This window comes from Anolis sagrei, chromosome Y, assembly GCF_037176765.1.
Source record: "Anolis sagrei isolate rAnoSag1 chromosome Y, rAnoSag1.mat, whole genome shotgun sequence".
In the NCBI taxonomy this organism is placed as follows: domain Eukaryota; kingdom Metazoa; phylum Chordata; class Lepidosauria; order Squamata; family Dactyloidae; genus Anolis; species Anolis sagrei.
The window spans coordinates 58,235,870-58,261,001 of record NC_090035.1 but is presented as its reverse complement, the minus strand read 5'-3'; the positions used below and the strand labels follow the sequence as shown (position 1 = coordinate 58,261,001).

General features: G+C 40.9%; 1 protein-coding gene across 4 annotated transcripts in view; it reads right to left on the bottom strand.

Annotated features, from left to right (window-relative positions):
* The window catches only part of LOC137095223 (calpain-15-like), a 339,156-nt gene that overhangs the window by 259,009 nt on the left and 55,015 nt on the right, over positions 1–25,132 (bottom strand). For 2 of the 4 annotated variants that reach the window (XM_067461636.1, XM_067461637.1), the window contains exon 2: positions 11,479–11,634. The exons of the other annotated variants lie outside the window; for them this stretch is intronic. The gene's annotated coding sequence lies outside the window, so the exon portion shown is untranslated. The remainder of the gene's footprint in view (positions 1–11,478; positions 11,635–25,132) is intronic. 4 annotated transcript variants of the gene reach the window in all.

Here is a 25,132-nt window from a genome sequence, read left to right as displayed (position 1 = left end):
TATGGAAGAGGGTTTCACCCTCAGGAGAGAGGCCGCCAATCAACTTCCGGTGCATGGAATATGGCGGGGAGACAGGCACTTTAGTGCTCCGGCAAGTGCCAGCCTTGACCAATAGACCGGGTAGAGCATCAGCTCCCTTCCCCGGCGTGGATCGAAGCGAGGGGAGCAGCGGAACCGGGGATGCCGCCGATGGTCTAAAAGGAGGCTCCCTCCTCAAGAGGGGGTCCCCGAATAGACCCGGCAAGGCTCCCGAGGTACGGCAGGTTGCGGCAAGGCGCTCGGGACAATACCCGAATAATCCCCAGCCACGTGCATTTTAAATGGAGAAGAGCAAGAAACTAAGAGAAAAGGTAAGTAAATAAACAGAGAAGGGTTCGGAGAGGAGGGTGGAAGCTCCCTTCCCCAAGGGGGAAGGAAGGAAAAAGTAGAATTTGGTCCCGAAGGGGGGAAAGACAAAGAGAAGAGAGAAGGGAGGAGGAGGTGAGGTGAAGTGAAGTGAACGGGAGAACGCGAGAACAGGAGAACGGAGGAGAAAGAAGAGTCCAAAGCTAAAGGCAGAGATATTATAAACTGGAAATTAAATGAATGAAGAGCGGTTAAATAAATGAAGAGTGGTTACTAAAAGTAAATTAAATGCAGTAAAATAATCAAATAATTAAATAAGAAAATAGATAAATAGAGAGAAGAAAGGAGAGAAAGAAACGGAGAAAAGAAAAGAAGAAAGAAATAACGGGGTTAATCTACAGAGGAAAAAAACTAGAACAAAATATAAAAATTATGCTTTTTACTAAAAATAAATAAAAGACTGGATATTGAAAGAGGAAGAACTGACCTTGAGGCTGATTTGTTTTGTCTACGGAGGCTGGAGGAATGAAAACAAACTAGCCAGAAGATCTCGCGAGATTAGGTGGTGAACGAGAGTGGGAACCAAAAGCAAGGAAGGACCGCAAGGCACCACGATAGAAAGTGAGAAAAGGAAGAAGAAGAAGAGGGAATTAGAAAAGGCGGACCAAAGCGGAAGGGACGGCATTTACAGTAACACAAGTGAGGGCGGAAGAAGCATAAGGAAGGGCGGAAGAGAGTGGAAAATAAAAGGGAGAGAAAAAAGCGGCAAACACAGAAAAGCGGCTTGAAGGAGTGACGGAGTAACTGAAGGGAAAGGAGAGAAACAGACTGAACAGACTGAAGAGACAGAACGAAGCAAGGTAAATACTAGATAAATGGAGAGCAAGGAAGGGAGAGTAAAAGGGAAGAGAAATCTAGGGAATAGACTGCCAAAAGAATAAACTGTTGCAACAGAAAGAAAATAAGGATATAGGAGGAGGGAAATACCAGAAAGGAGAAAGCGGGAGCGCCTATATAAAAACTGTGAAATATATGCAAGAAAAAACCAGAAAATAAATAATAAAATTATTTACAGATAGAAACGTTCATCTACAAGGGACAAATGGCAGCAGCAGCAAAGGTTAAGAATGGCAAGGAAGCCACAATCCAGTACCTTAAGAATGGCAAAGAAACTAAAGAAGTTAAAGAAATGAAGGAATCGAATAAAGATAAAGACAAGGACAAGGAGTCTAAGGAAGTAAATAATACAAACAATACAAGTATTACTGGTAACATAAGTAATATGGGAAGAAGACTCTCCTTGGGAGAAGACATGAGAATGAAGGAACTACTAAAGGAAATAAAAGCCATTGGGAAAGAACTGACAGAAATGAATGAAAAGCAAGATGCATATCAAAAAATAGCTCAGGAACAAATGGCTGAATTGAAGAAGGAAATTAAAGAAGAACTGGGGGTGATGAGAAGAGACTAGGAAACAATGAAAGAAGAGATAAAACAACTGCAGAAAAAAATATCGAAAAGGAAGAAAATCAAAGTGCGGTCCATACAAGAATGAAAACTCTGGAGATGTTAAATCAGAAGTTAATAGCAAGACAAGAAAATTTAGAGATGAGAGAGACAGAATACCAACTTAGACTGAGAAGTGTAAGAGAAGAAAAAGAAGAGGACATAAGAGAAAAGATCACGGAGATACTAGCTGAACTACTGCAATGCACAACAGAGTATATGGATGAACAGATGGACAGAGTGTTCAGAATTAACACGAATTTTGCGAGAAAGAACAAAACCGACTGAGACGTGATAGTCCAATTTACTAGAAAAGTGACAAGAGATGAAATATTGAGAATAAGCAACAAGAAGGTAATTTGCTACAAAGACAGAAGAGTAGTAATTCTGAAGGAGTGCCCAGGACCGGTTATCAGTAATAGAAGAAAATGTACATTCCTTACAGATGAATTGAATAAAACAGAACATCAGGTTTCGGTGGGAGAAGGACGAAGGATTAATGGCAACGTACAAAGAACAGAAGAACTGGATAAAAACGGTGGAAAAGGCCAAACAGTTTTACAAGGGAATTGTAAGAGACAAAGAGGAAGGAGAGGAGAATCTGGAATACAAAGGAAAACAGACGAAAAGACAACGCATGACTTCCCCCAAGAAAGAAGACCTAGACCCAAGGAACTACAGATTAAACTTAAAAACATCTAACCAAATAAATGAACCAGTAACAGAATTAGAAGAAATGGGAAACAAGGGAGAGGAAGAAGGACAAGGAGAAGAAGAAGAAGGAAAGCAAGAAGAAGAAAAGCAGGAAAGACAACAACAAGAACAAGGAAACAATTTTTAGATGAACACTGATTTGAAAATATACTGTAACAATCTTAATGGCTTGAACAGCCCCAATAAAAGGAATAAAGTTTTTAATAATATTTAAAAAAGAAAATGTCAAGTGATTGCCATACAAGAAACACACATATCGCACAAACATACCGCCCATTTAGAAAATAAGGCATTAGGGAAACTATACTACGCTTCAGCCCCAGAAAAGAAAAGAGGGGTGGCAAAATACATGAGAGAAAATATAGAGTCAGAACTTGCCTTTAAGGACCAGGAAGGAAGAATGGTAGGGGTAAAAATTACATGGCAAAACTCCAAGATATTAATTTGTAATATTTATGCACCCAATGACACAAAATCCACATTTATAAGAGAATTAGAAGCCAATATAATAAAACAGGAATTTGATAAGATAATAATTATGGGAGATTTCAACGGCGTCCTAGATGGAAAACTAGACAGGTCATCAGGGAACAAACAAAATGAGAAAGGAAAAAAAGTGGCGGGACAGATACCCAATACTCTAATAAGGCTATTTAAAGAAACAAAAATGGAAGATGTATGGAGACACAAAAATGAAGACAAGCAAGATTACACTTTTTTCTCGGCCAGGCATAGAACCTGGTCGAGAATTGATATGATCTGGGCCTCATCATCCCTCATTCCTTTTGTTAAAAAAAAAAAGATTCTTCCAAGAACAGATTCGGATCATTGCCCCCTAAAGATGGAAATTAAAGGAGGAGAGAGAACATGGAGATGGAGGTTAGATGACAATCTTCTAGTAAAAGAAGAGGACATCAAGAGAAGTAAGGAAGTGCTGAAACAATACTTTGAAAATAATGAAACGCAAGACGTAAAAACATTCACAATTTGGGAAGCGAGTAAAGCTATGTTTCTTGCTATCGACGCAGAAAAAGCGTTCGATAACGTAAATTGGAATTTTTTTAAAATGATATTTGGGGAGATGGATATGGGTTATCACTTTCGAAATTCAATTGAGGCCATTTACAAAACACAACAGGCAAAAATAATAATCAATGGAAAGGAGAGTAAAGCGATTGAAATAAGAAAAGGAACGAGACAAGGGTGTCCGCTGTCACCGCTAATATTTATAGCAACATTTGAAATCCTACTAAACAATATAAGAGAAAATAAAGAATTGAAAGGGGCAATGATAAAAGAAAGCTCGTTTAAATGTAGAGCATTCGTGGATGACATCGTGCGTATAATTGAAGACCCAAACAAAAATTTAAACAACTGGATGGAGACAATCAATGATTTTGGAAAAGTGGCAGGATTTAAATTAAATTTAGACAAGACAGAAGCAATAACAAAAAATATACCCAAGAAAAAGATTGATCAAATCAAAGAAAAATGGAAGATACGAATAGTCTCAAAACTTAAATATTTAGGGATTATAATAACACCAAAAAATTCCCAACTTTTGCAAAATAATTATGTAAAAACATGGATGGAGATAAAAAAAAGATTTAGAAAAATGGAAGAATTTGAAGATATCAATGCTAGGGAGAATTTCATGTATAAAAATGAATGTCCTACCAAGGATGCTATTTTTGTTTCAAAACTTGCCAATTTTAAGGAATCAAAAAGGGATAACTGAATGGAACAGAGTGATTAGGAAATTCATTTGGCTAAATAAGAAACCTAGGATAAGTTTTAAAAATTTAACAGATGAAAAGGAAAGAGGAGGACTAGCACTCCCGGATCTAGGATTGTACACAGAAGCCTGCGCACTTTCATGGGCCACGGAATGGATAAAATTGAAAAACGAAAAATTGTTGAATCTAGAGGGCCACGATTTACGAAGGGGCTGGCACGCGTACATTTGGTACGACAAAATAAAACTAGAAAAGAACTTTGGAAACCATTTCATCAGGGCTGCAATTATTAGGACATGGAACAAATATAAGAAAAGAATGTATAATAAAACGCCAACATGGGTATCGCTGCTGGAATCATGTCAAAGACGAGAAATAGGCTGGATTAAATGGCCAAACTATAAAGAATTGATAAGAGAAGAGAAAGGAGAAGTAAATTTAAAAGTCTTAGAGGAAATAAAAAAAAATTATCCCAACATGACCTGGCTGCAATACAGGCAGATTCAAGAATATTTTGGTAATGACAAAAAAAAATAGGATTTGAGATAAAAAGAAATAAATTGGATGTAATTTGGGAGACAGGGAGGAAAAAAATATCCAGAATATACAAAAAGTTGCTGGAATGGAACACAGAGGAGGAAGGAATAAAAGAATGTATGATAAAATGGGCAAGAAACGTGGGCAGATCGATAAGGATAGAAGAATGGGAACTAATTTAGAAAAAGAAAAGAAAATATTTGCGCGCATATGACATGCAAGAAAATTGGACAAAGATATTTTTTAGATGGTATATGACCCCCCTACAAATTAAGTAAATGCTATAAAAAATTGAAACCTAATTGTTGGAAATGCGGAATAGCAGAAGGAACATTCTACCACATGTGGTGGCATTGCAAAAAGGCAAAAAAATATTGGAAAGAAATCCAAAAAAACCTACAAAAAATTCTGAAAATTAAAATCCCTCTAAAACCCGAGTTATTTCTATTGGGCATAACGGATATGAAAATTGAGGAAAATATAGATAAATTGATATTCCTAACCACAACGGCAGCCAGGATGTGCTATGCCAAAAGATGGAGAAAGGAAGAAATACCAACTATAGAAGAATGGAAAAAGAAAATATTAGATATTAAGAATATGGACAGTCTCAGTTATCTAATACAAAGAAATAAAGGAGTGGCAGAGAAATGTACAGATTGGACACTACTAAATGAATATTTAATGCAAGAGAAGTAAGAGGACAATAAATAAGAAGAAAATATGTATAATAAGAATAATAAAAGTATAAACTTGTAAATCAACAATTATGTTCAATAGATTAGACAAAAATAAAAAATGAAAAAATGATATAGACTCAAGAAAGGAAGAAGAAAGAAAGAAAAGGAAGAAACCCTCCTCAAGGAACCCTAGAAGTCAATTTGAAGAAGAAGAGACACCCTGAGTGGTGAAAGACCACTTCTTGACTTTTCTTTTTTCTTTTTACTTTCTGTGCTTTTCCCTTCCCCTCTTTTTCCCAATGCTCTTTCCCCTTTTCTTTTCCCAAACTTTGACCTCTTGTTTTCTTTTTCTTTCTGATTTTTAATGATTATGTAATAGAAAAATTTCAATAAAGAATATATTTTTTAAAAAAGAGAGAGAGGCCGCCAATCAAGAGAGATTCCAAAGCAGAGATAGCTAGCAAAAAAAAGTGTTCAGTGCCTTTAAACCTCTCTTTGCTTCTGCCTCACCCTCAGAACCCTATATACATATACTAGCTATCCCCTGCCATGCGTTGCTGTGGCCCAGTCTGTTGATCTCAGAAATAAAGTAATGAGAAAGTGTTGGTTTCTAATATATGTCATTTCTTTATGCTTGTGTGTAAACAATATTTCTTGCTGTTTCTTTGTCAGTGCTGTTTCTTTGATGTGGAAAGTGGCTAGTTTGCCCACCCTGGAACATGCAACATATCATTGTCCTTCTTTAAGGGTCCCTTTCAAATCTATGATACTATTTCTCTCTGTGTGGGAATCATTATCTAACTATCTATCTATCTATCTATCTCACTATATCTATGGCTGGATGGCTCTTTGTCAGGAGGACTTTGATTACGTTTTCTTGCCCTCATGAAGGGAGTTGGACTGGATGGCCTTAAGTATTTTCTGTTGGTCATGGGGGTTCTGTGTAGGAAGTCTGCCCCGATTCTGTTGTTCGTGGGTTCAGAATGCTCTTTGATTGTAGGTGAACTATGAATCCCAGTGACTACAACTCCCAAATGTCAAGGTCTATTTCCCCCAAACTCCATCTGTGTTCATATTTGGGTGTATTGAGTGCTTGTGCCAAGTTTGGTCCAGATCCATCATTGTTTGAGTCTACAGTGCTCTCGAGGTGTAGGTGAACTACAACTCCCAAACTCAAGGTCAATGCCCACCAAACCCTTCCAATATTTTCTGTTGGTCATGGGAGTTCTGTGTGCCAAGTTTGGTTCAATTCCATCGTTGATGGAGTTCAGAATACTCTTTGATTGTGAGTGAACTATAAATCCCAGCAACCACAACTCTCAAATGACAAAATCATAAAAAATTTTGAGTGATGGTCACTCCTTGTGTTGTGAGAAGTTTTGTTGCCAAATTTGGGGTGATTTCGTTCATTGGTTCTTTTGTTTTTAAGGTACTCATTATGCACAGAGCATTTTTATATATATAGATAGCATCCCTACTTCACGAATTTTCATTTTTTGCGGGTAGTCCTGGAACGTAACACCCGCGATAAGTGAGGGAACACTGTAATGCTTTGGAGAGCAATAAGATGATGTTAATGTCTGAAGAATCCAAGTAATCCTCTGAACAACACTGTGTAGATGCAATGGTGGTTACAACTACTTTCTTTGTTGCCAACATCCTCAGCATAATAAAAGCAATGGCCAGAGCATATAATATAGCCTTTCGCCCTTCTCAAACAAACCAACATCATCTGCAAGGCTTCAGGCCAAGAACATGAAAGGAACATGTATTAGCCCTTTTGTTATGTACTATACTGGAGGCTGCTTTTTTGAAAACATTTTTGAAAATGATCTTAACAGATTAGAGAGATGATTGGCCAAAATTAACAAAATGAAGTTCAAAAAGGACAAATGCAAGATATTCCACAGGCAGGAAAAAATGAAATGCAAAGATATGGAATGGGGGATTTCAGGCTCAACAGCAGTACATGTAAAAAAAGATCTTGGAGTCCTCATGGACAGGAAGACGAACATGAGTCAACGTCATGTGGCGGCTAAAAAAGCCAGTGGGATTTTGGCCTCCATCAATAGTTGTCTAGTGCCTAGATCTAGGGAAGTCATGCTACCCCTCTATTCTGCCTTAGTCAAAACGCACCTGGAATCACACTGTGTCCAATTCTGGGCACTGCAACTGAACAGAGATGTTGACTCTAAGCTGGAATGTGTCCAGAGGAGGGCAACTCAAATGATCAAGGATCTGGAGAACAAGTCCTATAAGGAGCGGTTTAAATTGCTGGACATGTTTAGCCTGCAGAAGAGAAGGCTGAGAAGAGACATGATGAGGGCCATGTATCAAAAGATGAGGGGAAGTCATAGGGAGGAGGGAGCAGATTTGTTTTCTGCTGCCCTGGAGACTAGGACACGGAACAATGGTTTCAAACTAGAGGAAAGAAAGGAGATTCTATCTGAACATAAGGAAGAACTTCCTGACTGTGAGTGCTGTTCAGGAGTGGAACTCTCTGCCTTGAAGTGTGGCGGGGTCTCTTTCTTGGGAGGCTTTGAAAGAGAGGCTGGATGGTCATCTGTCGGGGGTGCTTTGATTGCGATTTTCCTGTTTCCTGGCAGAATGGGGCTGGACTGGATGGCCCACGAGGTCTCTTCCAACTCTAGGATTCTATGATTTCAAATGACACAGAATCAAACCAATGCCACGACACCATAAAAAAAAAGATACTGTCACGAATTTTTTCCTAACATTTATATTAAAAAGATGAAACAAGCTAACAATTAAAAAGTATACAGATATTTTTCAAGTATTGTTTTCTGAGAAATGAGCTGGACTGATAGAATGGACAAAGCAGCTGGAAAGCAAGTGTGGTTTTGGACCAAACTCACAGAATTCCTCTTCCTCAGATGGAGAGTAAGTAAAGAAATATTGCTTTTGCAAGCTCAGATTCTGCCACAGTATTAGAAAGAACATGGATCTAGGGAAGAACATTCCCAAAATGCTTTATGCCAGAAATGTCTTCCCGCACAGCTGCTGAGATCTAGGGAAGAACATTCCCTAGATCTCAGCAGCTGTGCGGGAAGACATTTCTGGCATAAAGCATTTTGAATATCACAGAGTTCCAGTTAACTTTCAAAATAGCTTATCATAACTACATTTTTAAAAAGTTCCTGAAAAACTGAATGCCGAGATCCCCTACAACAAACATCTTGTGCGTTTGGTGGGAATGAGAGACAGGGCCTTCTCTGTGGTGGCCCCTCAGCTATGGAACTCTCTCTTGAGCGAGATTAGATCTGCCCCCTTCCTCTTGTTCTTCAGGAGGCTAGTGAAATCCTGGTTATGGGATGAAGCATTCCCAGAATAATGGCTGAGACTGGTTACAGACCAAAATGAGTGACCACATATGCGGACTGAGTTGAACATGATTTTACCTTGGCGATTTGATATATATGTATTTTATCTATATGTATTTTAATCTTGTATTTCTGTATGATGTTTTAACTTGTATTAGTAGCATCGACTCCTTGCTGTAAGCTGGTCTGTGTCCCTCTACAGAGGTCAAAAAAATCAGGATATAAAAGTTTTAAATAATAATAATAATAATAATAATAATAATAATAATAATCTATCTATATAATAAAAGTCAAAGTTTATATGCGGCGGAAATGTGGCGGTGTATGTGCCAGTTTTCTGATTGGCAGCCGTTGTGGTACTATTTGCATATGCTCTCTGATTGGCCACCTTGAACATTCCAAGGTAGCAAAGGAAATAGGAAAGGGGCCTGAAGCTGTCAGGAATGGTTGGAGTTGAAGTCCAAAACACCTTGTGGCCCCCAACAATGACAGAACAAGACCAAACCTGGTACACAGACATCCCCCTAAAGACCCACTCAATATCCTCGTGCAGTTTGAGTGAGGATGGACCATGGATGATGGGACTTGCAGTGCTTGAACTCACCACCTTAGAGCACTGAGGCCCACGCCACTGACGGATCAGGACCAAACTTGGTACCCAGAGGCCCAATGGCACACTTTAAAACCTGGTGTGGTTCAGGGCAGGATGGGCCACTAAAGATGGGATTTGCAGTACCTTCAGCCGATTCACTTCCCACAGAACAGTGTAGTCCATACAAATCACAGACCAGGCCCAAATTTGGCACACAGAGTACTCATGGTCCACTCTACATCCTGATGCAGTTCCAAGGGGGATGGACCATGGATGATGGGATTTGCAGTATCTTCACTCACTTACTGAAACCACTGCGACCCTCAACCAATGACCAATCAAGACCAAATTGGCACACAGAGCCCCCATGACACACTCTACATCCTGGCGCACTTTTGAGGACAGACCATGGATGATGGGACTTCAAGTACCTCCATTCCTCAAGATTGCTGCAACCCTCATCTAATGACCAATCAAGACCAAACTTGGCACACTGAGCCCCCTTGACCCACCCTACATCCTGGTGCTGTTTGAAGGAGGATGGACAATGGATGATGGGACTTGCAGTACCTTCACTCACTTCCTGAAACCACAGCGACACTCATCCAAATACCAATAAAGACCAAACTTGGCACAGAGAGCCCCCATAGCCAACTCAATATTCTGGTGAGGTTTGGGGGAGTACAGAGTATGGATGATGGGACTTCAAATACCTCCCCTCACTTCCCAAGACTTCTGCAACACTCATCTAATGACCAATCAAGACCAAACTTGGCACACAGAGCCCCCACGACCCACTCTCCATTCTGGAGCAGTGTGGAGGAGGATGGACCACAGATGATGGGACTCGCAGTACCTTCTCTAACTTCCTGAGACCACTGCGAGCCATATTACATAACCAACCTTGAGACACAATGCCTTTCTCAAATAACCTGGGCAGCGCCGGGTCCCCAAGCTAATAATAATAATAATAATAATAATAATAATAATAATAATAATAGATGAAATCACAGTCCTTCCCCCCACCCCTCCAAGCATCTGAAAAAGTTGCAGTACAAGAAAGAATGAAATCATGAAATACAGTGGATGGAGTTGTGTGGCTTATGTTTTTTAAAGTAACATCTAAGGTACAAGCTTGTTTTTTGCTCCTGATTTAGAAGCAGGGATTTTGTTTTAGATAAGCATCACTTATTTTACCTACTTAGGCGATCCCTTGTTGTCTGAGTATGATGGCCTTCCAAGTTCTTGGAAGACGCCTGTGTGTTTTTTTGGGTTTTTTTTAATGTGTGGCAGTCGGTGCATAGCCAACCAAGCATCACCAGTTGAACAAACCAGCAATGATTACACAGGACTGAGCACATAATTCCAAAAACAAAAAATGTAAATTCTGTAAAAACATGCATTACAGTGATTAACATTACTGCAATAAGGTGCGACAGATCTTTTGGTATTTTCCAGTTTATCAATGAACTGCATCTCAATGTTTGTTTGTTTTTTAGGATAGCACTAATAGAAAGGGGGAGAAATCTATGGCTTATTAGCAACACAGCAACCATTTAAGCAGTTCTGTTTCACCCTGACACACACATAAGGGAAAGAAGAACAAAAACCAACTATGGGCACACAATACAACAGCATTCTCCACATCAAACAAACCAGGTGTTTTGGGCAACAACTCTCATAATCCCTTAGCTATAAGACGAATATGGATATTGTAAACCAGGGCATCTGAACAGCAGCCACTTGAAGACAATGCAATATAACTTCTGCAAACATTGAGCAACTGAGTGACTGCATCTTGTTGAGACTTTGGAACTGTCCCCTATGACATGTTTTTAATTGTTTCTCCTGATTGACAGACTAAATATCAAAAAATCCGTTTCTTAAACTGTCGAAACTAGACATAAAATATGACTGAATGCTTTAATTTATTCAGTGAGATAGCCTATTAAATGAATACCACAATGTGACAGGAATTATGCCAGGAGTCTTGTTAAAATATGTCCTTTTGCAGAACACTAACTTACCTCTGCATACTTAACAGATCGTTCCTCTCTCCCCGTATGTACGACTGTAGTTTACAAGATCCTCCTTTGATCATTTTGGAGAGGAGAAACGTTGGAGGAATTCAGCTGCCAGCACCAACACTGAGCAATAGTTCGGCGAAATATTCAAAATGCAACCTGTGATCAAGGGAACAATTATGAATGGGAAACTATGATCCAAAGCAGACCTGCAAACCAGTTTGTGGGATGTTATGGGTTTTGTGTGATATCTAAATTGACCAACCAAATAGGCCTGCAGGCTATAAAAAGGCTGACAACGTTAGACAAGCTTGCTGAAGACACAATTTCCCTGTTTGTTTGGATGTTCGAAGTGTTTGGCTTCTGAACTTTGGCTTCTAAACTACAATAACTATAAAGCAAGAGGTAGAGTATCTGGATGCTTTGAAGCCACAGCAGACAAAATATTCAGAAAAGAAAAACATACTTTTTTTGAAGGGTGAATTAAAGATATATAACATTTTTAGGGTTAGCTTCTTCTAACATGATAGCAGCAGGTTTTGGGACACTCTGAAGCTGTCACACAAAAGCCAGGTACTATATGTTTTGCTTGCAGAAAATAATAGCAATGTTATGACCCTCTTCTTTGGGATGTCTAAACGATACCCAATGCTTTTATTAGGTGTTTTGAATTTGTATTTGTATATTTAGATGTCTTATTATCTTACTAGTTGTACCCTGCCAGGCATTGCTGTGGTCTATAGTAAGAATTTTCGAAGTAGAGGTAGATATCTGGACTATTATGAAAGAGAGGTACCTACCTATTCCTTCCCCTTTTTTTCTTCCCCTTCCCCTTTCTCTCCTTTCTTCCTTCTCTAGCTCTTTCTTTCATTCCTTATTTCACTCTTTGGTTTCATCCTTCCTCCTCTCTTTCCTTCATTCCCTCTCCCTTTCTCTACTTCTTCCTTTGTCTCATGTCTTCCTTCACTGTTTTCTTGCTTCTTTCACTTTTTATTTCCTTTTCCCTTCCTTCCTTCTTTACCTCTTTCTTGCCTTTCCTTTCCTTTCTACTTTATCTTCTTCCTTCCTTCCTTCCTTCCTTCGGTACCTCTTTCTTTCCTTCCTTCTCTCCTTCCTTCCCTCCTTACTGCTCTTCTGTCTGGTAGAGTCCCTTCTAACTCTATTCTAGGAGTCCATTTAATATAGTAACATATAGGAGTAACATATTATATAGTAATAGATATAACAGTAATATATATAATCTATATATATATAAATGCTCATGTCGTAATGAGTGGCTTAAAAACAAAAGAACCGCTGGGCCAATACCCACCAAATTTGGCAACAAAACTCCTCACCATACAAGGTGTAACCATCAATAATAACAAACAAAAAAACGCACTTACAAATCCTAAAAAAGGAGAAGATACCACTGGGCATGCGTACTGGGATGGGGGGGGGGGGTGCACGCGCACTCGCACACACAGGAGAGCTCCACGTGGCGGAGCCTGTGCCGGCAACGGCCTGGTGTCAGCCTTGGCTCTCTCCCTCCTCCTTCTCTCCCTTCCTTCTCTCTTCCCCCATTTTCTCCCTTCATGCATTCCCTGCCTCCTCTCCTCCCTCCCTCTTTCCCGCATCCTTCCCCTCTTTCCTTTTCTCTTTCCTCTTTCCTTTCCTCTCTCCCTTTATCATTCCTCCTTCCCTTCTTCCTCCGTCTTCAGCTCTCGCCTTGGATGCTGCCATCAAGGGGATCCAGTAAGCCCCACCCCTAATAGAGCAGAGTGTGCTGGGGACGAAGGAAGGAAGGAAGGGGAGAGCCCAGTTCAGTTCCAGGTGAGCTGGACATCCAAGCAGCTCCCAAGGTCAAATTTCCCCCAATTTCCACCAGAATTCACCTTTGGGCATATTGAGGATTCCTCCCAAGTTTGGTACCGATCCATCTTTGTTTGGGTTCACAGTGCTCTCCGGATAAACAATTTCTCCTCCTCCTCCTCATTCTCTCATCCACACCAACGCCCCCTTTCCTCCCTCCACCCTTTCCTTCCTTTCTGTACTTCCCTTCATTCTCCTTCCTTTAATTCTTTCTCTTCCCTCCTTCCTCCCTCCCTTTCCTTTTCTCCATTACTCCTTTCTCCCTTTCCTCCTTTCTCCCTTCCCTTCCTCCTTTTCTTTCCTTCCCTTTTCTCCCCCACCCCCCTCACCAGCTTCATCCTTTATTAAATCTACAGCTTGGATGCACTCAAAGTCACCCCTTCCACACTGCCATGTAAAATCCAGATTATCTACTTAGGACTGGATTCTATGGCAGTGAAGACACACACGCACACAGATATGGATGGATACAGGATCACTGGTTGGTGGTATATATCTATATTCTGTCTATCTCTTTATGATTTGGTTTATGTATGTAAAGCATTGAATTTTGCCATGATTTTTGTAAACTGCTTTGAGTCCCCCCAGGGGTGAGAAAAGTAGTATATAAATACTGTAAATAAATAATAAATAAATAAATATTACTGGTCAACATTATTGCCATATAAAGAGTCTCCCTGATCACCTATACTCAAAGCCAAGTTCTCTATGAAAAATGTGTGCTAAGGTGTCATGATGTGTTTTCCCCCTTTTTGCCTATCTGTTTGCAAAAGAATACACAATAAATGTTATAAGACATGCAACATTTTACTGCCAATCTCAATGCAAAAAAAGTTCAACAGTACAGAGAATACCATTCTTATTTACTTAATACAATTTTGCTCTGTTCTTCAGTTATCGAACTGCTTTAACTGAACATGTACATCTTCTAATGGCACCCTAGGATGTTTTGGTTTGAGCTAACTTTGACTTGGTAATATGAAGGAAATATTGACTTCCCTCTTTTTTTTCTTTTTCTTTTTTGAGTCAAAATGTCAAACTAACAAATGCTAAAATGGACAAGATGACATTATTCCTTGATTTCGCTCAGTCCTGGTGCTCTCCCTTTACAATGACAGCACGGCTCTTCTTGTCTGATTCAACTGCCACAATATATATATATATATATATATATATATATATATATATATAACAACGGTGTGCCAAGTGGGTCGGTCACAGATCTTCCTATCGGAGGCTGCGCCAGTCTGTTCAGAGCAGCATTGTTGTCTTTGCACATTCATAGCCAAGAGATACACACTGCGGTGAGCCAGGCACCATCTTCCTATGAGATCTGTTCCACCAGGTGCCGATGATTCAACATATAGGAATGACTTCCAACATGGTTCAGATGCAAAATTACCACTTACCCGTCTTGACTCGAGTGTCATGAGCCATTGAATCAAATGCGAATCTCAATTTGCAAAACCCTGCAAAACCCCTGCTGCAAAAAGTACACTTTTTGTAATTTGACCAAAAAAGATGCACATGATGGTAGCTGCATGCTTTGTATTGATGTATTGTCGAAAGCTTTCATGGCCGGAATCACTGGGTTGTTGTAGGTTTTTTCAGGCTATATGGCCATGTTCTAGAGGCATTTTCTCCCGACGTTTCGCCTGCATCTATGGCAAGCATCCTCAGAGGTAGTGAGGTCTGTTGGAACTAGGAAAAAGGGTTTATATATCTATGGAATGACCAGGGTGAGACAAAGGGCTCTTGTCTGCTGGAATGTTGTGAAGGTGTGAATGTTTCAACTGACCACCTTAATTGGCATATAATGGCCTGACAGTGCCTAGAGCAAACTTTTGTTGAGAGGTGATTAGATGTCCTTGTTTGTTTCCTCTCTGTTGTTGTGCTGTTGTAATTTTAGAGTTTTTTAATACTTGTAGCCAGATTTTGTTCATTTTCATGGTTTTCTCCTTTCTGTTGAAATTGTCCACATACTTGTGGATTTCAATGGCTTCTCTGTATAGTCTGACATGGTGGTTGTGAGAGTGGTCCAGCATTTCTGTGTTCTCAAATAAAATGCTGTGTCCAGGTTGGTTCATCAGGTACTCTGCTATGGCTGATTTTTCTGGTGTGCAGTGCCTTTCATGTTCCTTGATTTGTGTTTGGGCGCTGCGTTTGATGGTCCCTATGTAGACTTGTCCACAGCTGCAAGGTACACGGTAGACTCCAGCAGAAGTGAGAGGATCCCTCTTGTCCTTTGCTGAATGTAGCATTTGTTGGATTTTCTTGGTGGGTCTGTAGATAGTTTGTATGTTGTGTTTCTTCATCAGCTTTCCTATGTAGTCAGTGGTTCCCTTGATGTATGGCAAGAACACTTTTCCTCTGGGTGGATCTTTGTCTTTATTCTCGTGGCTTGTTCTCGGTCTTGCAGCTCTTCTGATGTCTGAGGTGGAGTATCCCTTGGCATGTAGAGCCCAGTTTAGGTGGTTCAGTTCATCTTGAAGAAGGTGGGTTTCGCAGATTCTTTTTGCACGGTCTGCCAAGGCTTTAATGGTGCTTCTTTTTTGACTTGGGTGATGGTTGGAGTTTTTATGTAGATTACCTATCTGTGTGTATGGGTTTTCTGTAAACGGTGTGACCCAATTGTTGATCTGGTTTGCGGATGACTAGGACATCTAGAAAAGACGGCCTTCATTTTCTTTTTCCATGATGAACTGGATGTTTGGGTGGAACCATGGAAAAAGAAGAACTCAACAGGTTCCTGGACCATCTTAACAGCATCCACCCAAACATCCAGTTCACCCTTTGTCTCACCCTGGTCATTCCACAGATATGAGCACTGAGGAAGCTTGCCATAGATACAGGCGAAACGTCAGGAGAAAATGCCTCTAGAACATGGCCATATAGCCCGAAAAAACCTACAACAACCCATTTTTTGTATTCCTTCTTTAAAAACAAAAGTGTTAAAATACCAAAAACTACCATTAATGGAAAAGAAAACCTTGGGTGCATCTATGCTGCAGAATGAATATGCTTTAACTGCCCTGGTTCAATGTTATAGAATCATATAGTTTTATAAGGTCTTGAGAATAAAATCTCAAATTTCAGAAAGAAATTAGATTTGAAATACATTCATCTCAGGTGCATTACCGACTAGCCTGCTATATACTGAAGGGTCTGGCAGCAACATCTTGCTCCAAAGGGCAAACAGAGGATATGTTCAGCAACCAGCTAATATCCAAAGAGATCAGATCAACCAATGTAGCAGCATAAAATAGAACTTGTTCAAAAGATGCACAATGTCACCAAACGTTTTGCTTAAGAAGCTAGTGTTGTTAACATGGAAGAAATAGCTTGCAGCCCCAGCTGTACAAACAGACAGCCCGAACAGGAAGAAACAGACATCTAATTCACAGCATTAGCCATTTCATAGAACAGCAGCATGCCAAATGCATTTGTGGAGGGAAACCAGATACACTAAGTGTAAAAGCAACAGTGCCTTCTCAGTGCACATGCAAAGCAGACGAGGATTACAGGTGCTTATTTAACTTTGAAACTGCCTTCTGGGCAGAGTGTACGGTCTGTTAAAAAAGGTAAAACACAAAAACGGAATAATAACACAGTGACTAAAAAAAGTAGAATATTAATGTAAGGTTTAACTGCAATTGACTACTGCAAGAAAAAGTAGAACAATTTTGAATGCTAAAAAAAATCCCAAAATATAGATGCCAGTATGCCAAACAAGCTTTGTCTATTTGTTGAAAGCAATTCAAAACTACATTTAGCCCTGCAGATTAAAATCTGGAATGTCTGCCTAGTGAGAGGGAGTGAATTTTTCATATTCTATTGACAACAAAAGGTAACCTCTGGCATCCATATCCCATAAGACACGGAATGGGATGCACACCACTCAACACTGTCTTCTGCAAATGTACATTATCATCCTCATTATTCTTCAATATCAAAAGAAATAAGGATAATGATGATGTACAAAAGGTTTAAAAGAGAAAGATAAATCACAACACTTATTAAATACATGCAGCACCATACACAACGTATCTAAGCTTTACATGGACAATCAATAACCACATACTACTATATCCACTCCTAAAGTTGTATTTGTTCCCTCCAAGGTCCAGAACAAAAAATCTAATGCTTTTAAGTAGTCATGACATGCAAAAATGCAGAGAACAGGCAGTAGGTCTTAAATCTCCAAGCAGCTCACCCATCTCCTCTGGTCAAACAAACACGAAAGTATCCATCACTATCCAGATTCAGTATTTAATTCAAAGCAAACAATAATTTACCTATGAAGTACACTGCAAATTAAAGATTCTATCTTCAGATCCACTGCATTTAGATTGGCCTAATACCATACCAGTGTTCTGGCTAGTAATGTGTTGATGCCATACTGGAAGAACAGTTACATTTCTTCGCCTTCCAATTACAACCATGTTGACTTTGACTTAGGCGATTCTATAAACTTGTCCGAGTATGATGGCCTTCCAAGTGTAGGATCTTGGTGGTGATGGTAGAGACCTATTCTTGACCTGCATGTTCTTCCAGAGTGAGGACATTGGTTTCCAGGTGGAAGGTGATCCCAGTCACGATTGGCTTGATGTGTATAAAGCCTCCTTTATGCTCTTTGGGCAGGGGGTCAAGCAAACCCACCACTGCCACACCAATTGTAATAGCCAGGAAGATGGCAATGCGCTCAATCCCACCATCTACCCCTAATCATAAAGGCAGTCTTTATGGCCAAACAATATCACTGGACAGGGGGCAAACAGATCCCAACCCTGTCCCTCCTTCAATGAGAAATTCACACCACTTTGGCACTTATAGCGTTTGAGGGGATGTCTCTTGATTTAAAACTTTCGCTGCCACCATAAACCAAATAATCAGGAACCCTCTAGCTATTTAGAATGTTAAAAGGCTTTTCTAGGACCACCAAGTACTGTATATTATCAAGGCTTCTTTGAGGGGAAACAGGAGAGGTTGTTTCAAAAGGAAATGGACTCAAACCACAAATGGCACTTGACTCAGGCTTAAATTTTAAAAATAACAAGAAAGAGTTTATTGAATACAAGTTACAGAATAAAAGTGAATGCAGGTTCAGAGGCTTAGCTGTTACAAATTAAAGTGTTCTTGTTTCTTAGAAGCGTAACGGTTGCTTGAGAGAATGGTTCTATGCTTTGTTACAATTCCTAAACACAACCCAGCTATTTTCTTTCCTAAAATAGCTGTAATCAGTCTGCCACAGCCTGCTTTGCTGTGCAAACTTCAGGCAAGCTGCCTATTTCCTAACAGAGACTCCTAAAACTCTAATCCTACTCTAACATCACCCAGAACTGAACTGAACTGTCAAAATAAGCTGCTCTCTTTCCCTCCAATTGTCTAACTCCGCCCCCCTTTTCCAAACCAATCCTGGCTGTTGCTGGGCTGGCTCAGGCCTCGGCCACTCCCCCTCTCTGAACTGGAGCTTCCCTAAACTAAGATGGCTCCTGCAGCTCTCTGCCAGGCCTTCTAAGCTGAAACTACCTAGCCTGTCTCTTCCTAGGCCCTGCCACCCCCAGCTGGCAAGGTAAGGGATCTTCACATTCCCTCCCCACGTCAAGATGGTTTGCGGAGTGAAAAGGTTTGCAGACCTTTTCCGAAGCAAAGCCTAACCCTATACTAGGCCTAACTAACCCCCCTTACTATCTATTCTAGCTAATCTATCTATCTATGTACATACCTACATTTGCAATAAACACCTTTTGCAATAAAACATTTATGCAATAAATACATTTTGCAATCAATATATACCATAAATACATTATACACAATAAATACATTCCTGTAGGAAAAAAACATGTTAAATACATACAACATTGCATATAATCAATCTAACACAGCAAATACTATACCTTTTGTAATCCTAACCTTTACCTTCTCTCAGAGCTCTGGACAAAATATCTGCAATGACATTCTGAATGCCTTTGATATGTTTTATTTCAAAATCGTAATTTTGGAGGGCTAAACTCCAACGAATTAACTTGCTATTAGTGCCCTTAACCTGGTGTAACCACCTTAAGGGTGAATGGTCAGTGCACAAAGTAAACCTTCTTCCCCATAAGTATGGTTTCAATTTTGTGATAGCCCACACTATCGCCAAACACTCCCTTTCGATTACTGACAAGTGTTGTTCCCTCTCTATTAGCTTTTTACTGAGATACAGCACAGGTTGTATCACACCTTCTTCGTTTTCCTGACCTAGCACTGCCCCAAGTCCTACCTTGGAGGCATCTGTGGTTAAAACAAAAGGTTTCTCAAAATTGGGCGCTATCAAAACAGGTTCACTCATTAAGGCACTCTTTAACAAATCATAGGAGGTCTGACACTCAGGTGTCCACTTAATTTTATCCGGTGATGACTTTTTTGTGCAATCAGTTAATACTGCCGCCAGAGAACTAAATTGAGGAATGAAACGTCTGTAGAATCCTACAGCTCCCAAAAACGATCGGATTTGTTTCTTTGTTTTTGGAATCGGCCATTCACATATTGCCTGTACCTTATCCATATCTGGCAATATGGAACCTCCTCTCACTATGTGTCCAAGATATTTAACATGTGATCTGGCCATTTGGCACTTAGAGGCTTTGACTGTTAAACCAGCCTCCCGGATTTTGTGCAACACCTTCCCTAAGTGCTCCAGATGTTGCTCCCACGTCTGGCTATAAATTGATAAATCATCGATATACGGTTGAACAAAGTATTTCATCCCTACTAACATTTGATCAATTAACCTCTGGAATGTGGCTGGGGCATTTTTTAGCCCAAAACTCAGGACGTTGAATTGGTACAACCCATCCTTAGAAATAAAAGCGGTCTTCTCCTGGTCCTCTGGGTGCATAGCCACCTGCCAATATCCTTTGGTAAGGTCTAGGGTTGTTATGTATTGGGCTGACCCTATGGTCTCTATTAGCTCATCTATTCGCGGCATCGGATACACATCAGAGATGGTAACCTGATTTAATTTACGGTAGTCTACACAGAATGATGGTATTATCTGGCTTTGGTACTAACACAATTGGAGATGACCAGGGGCTACTCAATGGGACAATCAAACCAAGGTTTAGCATTTCTTGTATCTCCTTTGAGATCAGTCTGGCTTGTTCTCCTGTAACGCGGTATGGGGCAGATGCTATAGGGTTAGCTGTCCCTGTATTGATCCGGTGACAAGCTAAGTGGGTCCTACCCGGTATGTTGGAAAATACCTCCCTATGTTGATACAATAGATCCTTTAACTGTTGTTTCTGGGGATCTGTTAAGTTGGTATTCTCATCTACAGAGGGTAAAGTACAATCCGCCGTTACCTTTCCCCATCCCGACAGTGAAATCTCCCCATCTGTCTCCTGGGATACTTGCATAACCACCCTAGCCCTGGAGTAGTAAGGCTTAAGCATATTAACATGTAATTTCCTACACCTTCCCCCATCTATGTTTTCCCCCACCAGATAAGTGACTTCAGAAATCTTAGACAATATCACATAAGGTCCCTCCCAAGAAACCTCCAGTTTCTTCTTAGATCTTGGTTTCAAAACCAGGACCTTATCTCCCACATCAAAACAACGATGTCTTGCGTGTAGATCCGCCTGTTCTTTCTGCTTCAGCTGGGCAGTTGACAAACTCTCGGCTGCGCAGTCTCTCATGGTGGTTAAATGTTCTCTTAAGTCCTCGATGTAGCTGTTGATATCACTCTCTGGAATGTCCTCTGCTCCTGTCCATGCTTCCTTCAAAATGTCCATAGATCCTCTTGGTGTTCTCCCATATAACAGTTCAAATGGGCTGAACTTGGTGCTGGCTTGTGGAACCTCCCGATAAGCAAACAAGAAGTGTTGAAGTTTCTTGTCCCAATCATTAGGGTTCTTGTGGACGTACGCCTTCAGCATGTGGTTGAGGGTACCGTTGAATCTCTCCGTCAAGCCGTTGGTTTGAGGATGGTATGGAGTAGAAGTCAGATGCTTGATCTTGCAGGTCCGGAACAGTTGTTGCATCATCTGGGACATGAAGGTGGCTCCAAGATCTGTAATAATAGATCTGGGGAAACCCACGCGTGCAAATACATTGAGCAGCGCGTCTGCCACTATTTTGGCATCCGTTTCCTTCAGTGGAATTGCCTCTGGGTATTGTGTGGCAAAGTACACGGCAGTCAAGATGAATCTATGTCCATCAAGCGTCTTGTGGGACATAGGGCCAATGATGTCCACTCCGACCTTGTCAAAGGGAACAGTGACAACTGGAATGGATTGTAACAGTCCTTTTGTCTTGTCTTTGGCTTTTCCCACCATTTGATAAGTCTCACAGGATTTACAATAGGCTGTCACATCACCTCCCATTCCGGGCCAAAAAAATTTCGACTGGATGCGATCTTTGGTCTTCTTGATACCTAGGTGTCCACTGAAGGTGGTATCATGGGCTAGCTTGAGGATTTTAGCCCTATACTTTTGTGGAACTACCAGTTGTGTTCTTTCCTCAAAGAATTTGGGACCCTTTTGTCTCCTCACAACTCGGTACAATTTGTTCTCCACAACTTTAAACAAAGCTGGCTTTTCACTTGTGGGTGTGTGGTTTTCTGGGACCACTTCATCCCATAAGGGTTTTAAGCTTTCATCATGTTGTTGAGCTGCTTCAAACTGCCTCATATGGCTTTGGTTCAAACTGAAGGGAATTTCTTGGCTGACATTTTCAGTTTGTGAGGTAGATGGTTGTTCATCTGTAACAGTGTATTCAGCCTCCCCTTCTAGTTCAGCTTGGCTTCTAGTAATCATATTAACATGTCTGCAGTGCTCAGCCAAATCATTGCCCAACAATACTGGCACTTCTAAATCATTAAACAGTCCCATTCTCCATTTTCCAGAGAAGTTCTTATATTCTATTGGGATTTCAGCCACTGACACTTCGAACACAGGGCCATAAATTCCTCTCAGCTTGTACTTTTGGCCTGGAAGTATCTGGTCTTCCTTGACAAACTCTGGCCTAATGAGCGATACTTCAGACCCAGTGTCTCTGAATCCCATTAGTTCTTGACCCTTTACTTTGATCACTCTCAAATAATCTCCATTTGTCTCTTTCTCAGTACTCCATACACGCATTATCTTCACAGGCTCTTCCTGTGCGTGTGGAGACTGACTTTCTTCGTGTGGAGATATTTGCCTAACCACCTTAACTGGCTTTGGTGGTGTAACTGGCCTTTTCTGGGTGTTTAGTTTAGGACAAGCCGTTTTCTTATGACCCTCTTGATGGCAGAAGTAACAGACAAGTTTTCCTGTGGCAATCTCTGGAATGCGGTCCCTCCTGACAGGATTTTGGTTTCCCACGTCAGTTTTCTCTTTTGGAACCCATTCCCTCGGTCTCTTGGTGGCTCCTGAGCCATGACTCACATTCCAGTCATGCTCCATCTCATCCAACCAAGCCGCGAGATCTGACACTTGTTTAATCTTCTTGTCCTTAACGAACCACCTCATTTGTATGGGGATCAGTCGATAAAACTGTTCCATACAAACTAAATGTTTTAACTCCTCAAAAGTGGTCGTTTTACTTCCCTCAAGCCATCTCTCTAAGGCTTTTTCCACTCGGCTTCCCAATTGTGAAAAGGTTTCTCCTGGCTTCCTTTTGATCTCCCTGAACATCTTTCTACTTTGTTCAGGAGTCAAGCCAAACCTCAGCTTCACCCTTTCTTTAAATATGAGGTAACTCCCGCTCTCTGTCTCTCGCAGATCAGCGTAAACCTCACTAAGTTCCCCACAAAGCAGTGGTCTCAGGTACACCATCATCTTATCTTCAGGTACCTCGAAATCATGGGCAGCCCGTTCAAAGGTAGCCAGAAATGACTCTACACAGTCCCCTTTTACATAACGGGGAAAGTTCTTTAACACCCTTTGCATGTTAGAGTCCTGCTGTTGGCTTAAGTTAGGAGTTCTCTCATGTTCTCTTAATTGTAGTTCTGCCATTCGTTCCTCATGTCTTAAACGTTCTCTTTCTCTTTCTCTTTCTCTTTCTATCTCAACTTGTATTCTCTCCCTCTCTAACTCAGCCATTCTTTCTCTCTGCCTTTCTTCAGCTTGCATTCTTTCCTTCTCCATCTGCATTTTTTCTCTTTCCAATTCAATCATTCTTTCCTTCTCCCTTTCTTGTATCTTTTCCCTTTCTCTTTCAACCTGAATCTTTTCTCTTTCTCTTTCAGCCTGAAACTCAAGTTCCTTCAACCTCATTTCTAGCCTAAGCTTTTCAATGGCCAAAGAGGTAGCTATCTGTTCTTGTCTACCCTCTGGTATTTGGGTCTCAGTTTCCTCAACTGCAGAGGCAGTTGTCTCCCCTTCTCTTTCTGGGTCTTCAGGAGTACCCTTCTTTGTCTTTGGTGGTGCCATGGTGCCTAATGTGTTTTAAAATGGTGCTCGAGGTGTTCTCTCTCTGAGGTAATTCTTGGTGTCACGTTTTGACAAAATTTTACCTCAGGATTCACACAAAAATGCCCTGGATTGAGATGTTACACGAACCCACACCGCTGCAAACCAAGTATAAAGCCTCCTTTATGCTCTTTGGGCAGGGGGTCAAGCAAACCCACCACTGCCACACCAATTGTAATAACCAGGCAGATGGCAATGCGCTCAATCCCACCATCTACCCCTAATCATAAAGGCAGTCTTTATGGCCAAACAATATCACTGGACAGGGGGCAAACAGATCCCAACCCTGTCCCTCCTTCAATGAGGAATTCACACCACTTTGGCACTTATAGCGTTTGAGGGGATGTCTCTTGATTTAAAACCTTCGCTGCCACCATAAACCAAATAATCAGGAACCCTCTAGCTATTTAGAATGTTAAAAGGCTTTTCTAGGACCACCAAGTACTGTATATTATCAAGGCTTCTTTGAGGGGAAACAGGAGAGGTTGTTTCAAAAAGGAAATAGACTCAAACCACAAATGGCACTTGACTCAGGCTTAAATTTTAAAAATAACAAGAAAGAGTTTATTGAATACAAGTTACAGAATAAAAGTGAATGCAGGTTCAGAGGCTTAGCTGTTACAAATTAAAGTGTTCTTGTTTCTTAGAAGCGTAACGGTTGCTTGAGAGAATGGTTCTATGCTTTGTTACAATTCCTAAACACAACCCAGTTATTTTCTTTCCTAAAATAGCTGTAACCAGTCTGCCACAGCCTGCTTTGCTGTGCAAACTTCAGGCAAGCTGCCTATTTCCTAACAGAGACTCCTAAAACTCTAATCCTACTCTAACATCACCCAGAACTGAACTGAACTGTCAAAATAAGCTGCTCTCTTTCCCTCCAATTGTCTAACTCCGCCCCCCTTTTCCAAACCAATCCTGGCTGTTGCTGGGCCAGCTCAGGCCTCGGCCACTCCCCCTCTCTGAACTGGAGCTTCCCTAAACTAAGATGGCTCCTGCAGCTCTCTGCCAGGCCTTCTAAGCTGAAACTACCTAGCCTGTCTCTTCCTAGGCCCTGCCACCCCCAGCTGGCAAGGTAAGGGATCTTCACAATGTGCATGCCCCTTGGCACGTTTCTCCCTTTCATCCTCCATTTGTGCCTCTTCAAATTCCATAGCACTGCTAGTCACAGCCGACCTCCAGCTAGGGCGCTCAAAGGCCAGGGCTTCCCAGATCTCGGTGTCTATGCCACAGTTTTTAAGGTTAGCTTTAAGCCCATCTTTGCATCTCTTTTCCTGTCTACGAACATTCCGTTTTCCATCCGAATGCCCAATCACCATCTCCTAACCACATAATACCACCAAAGATAGGCCCTTTTCTGTCATTGATCA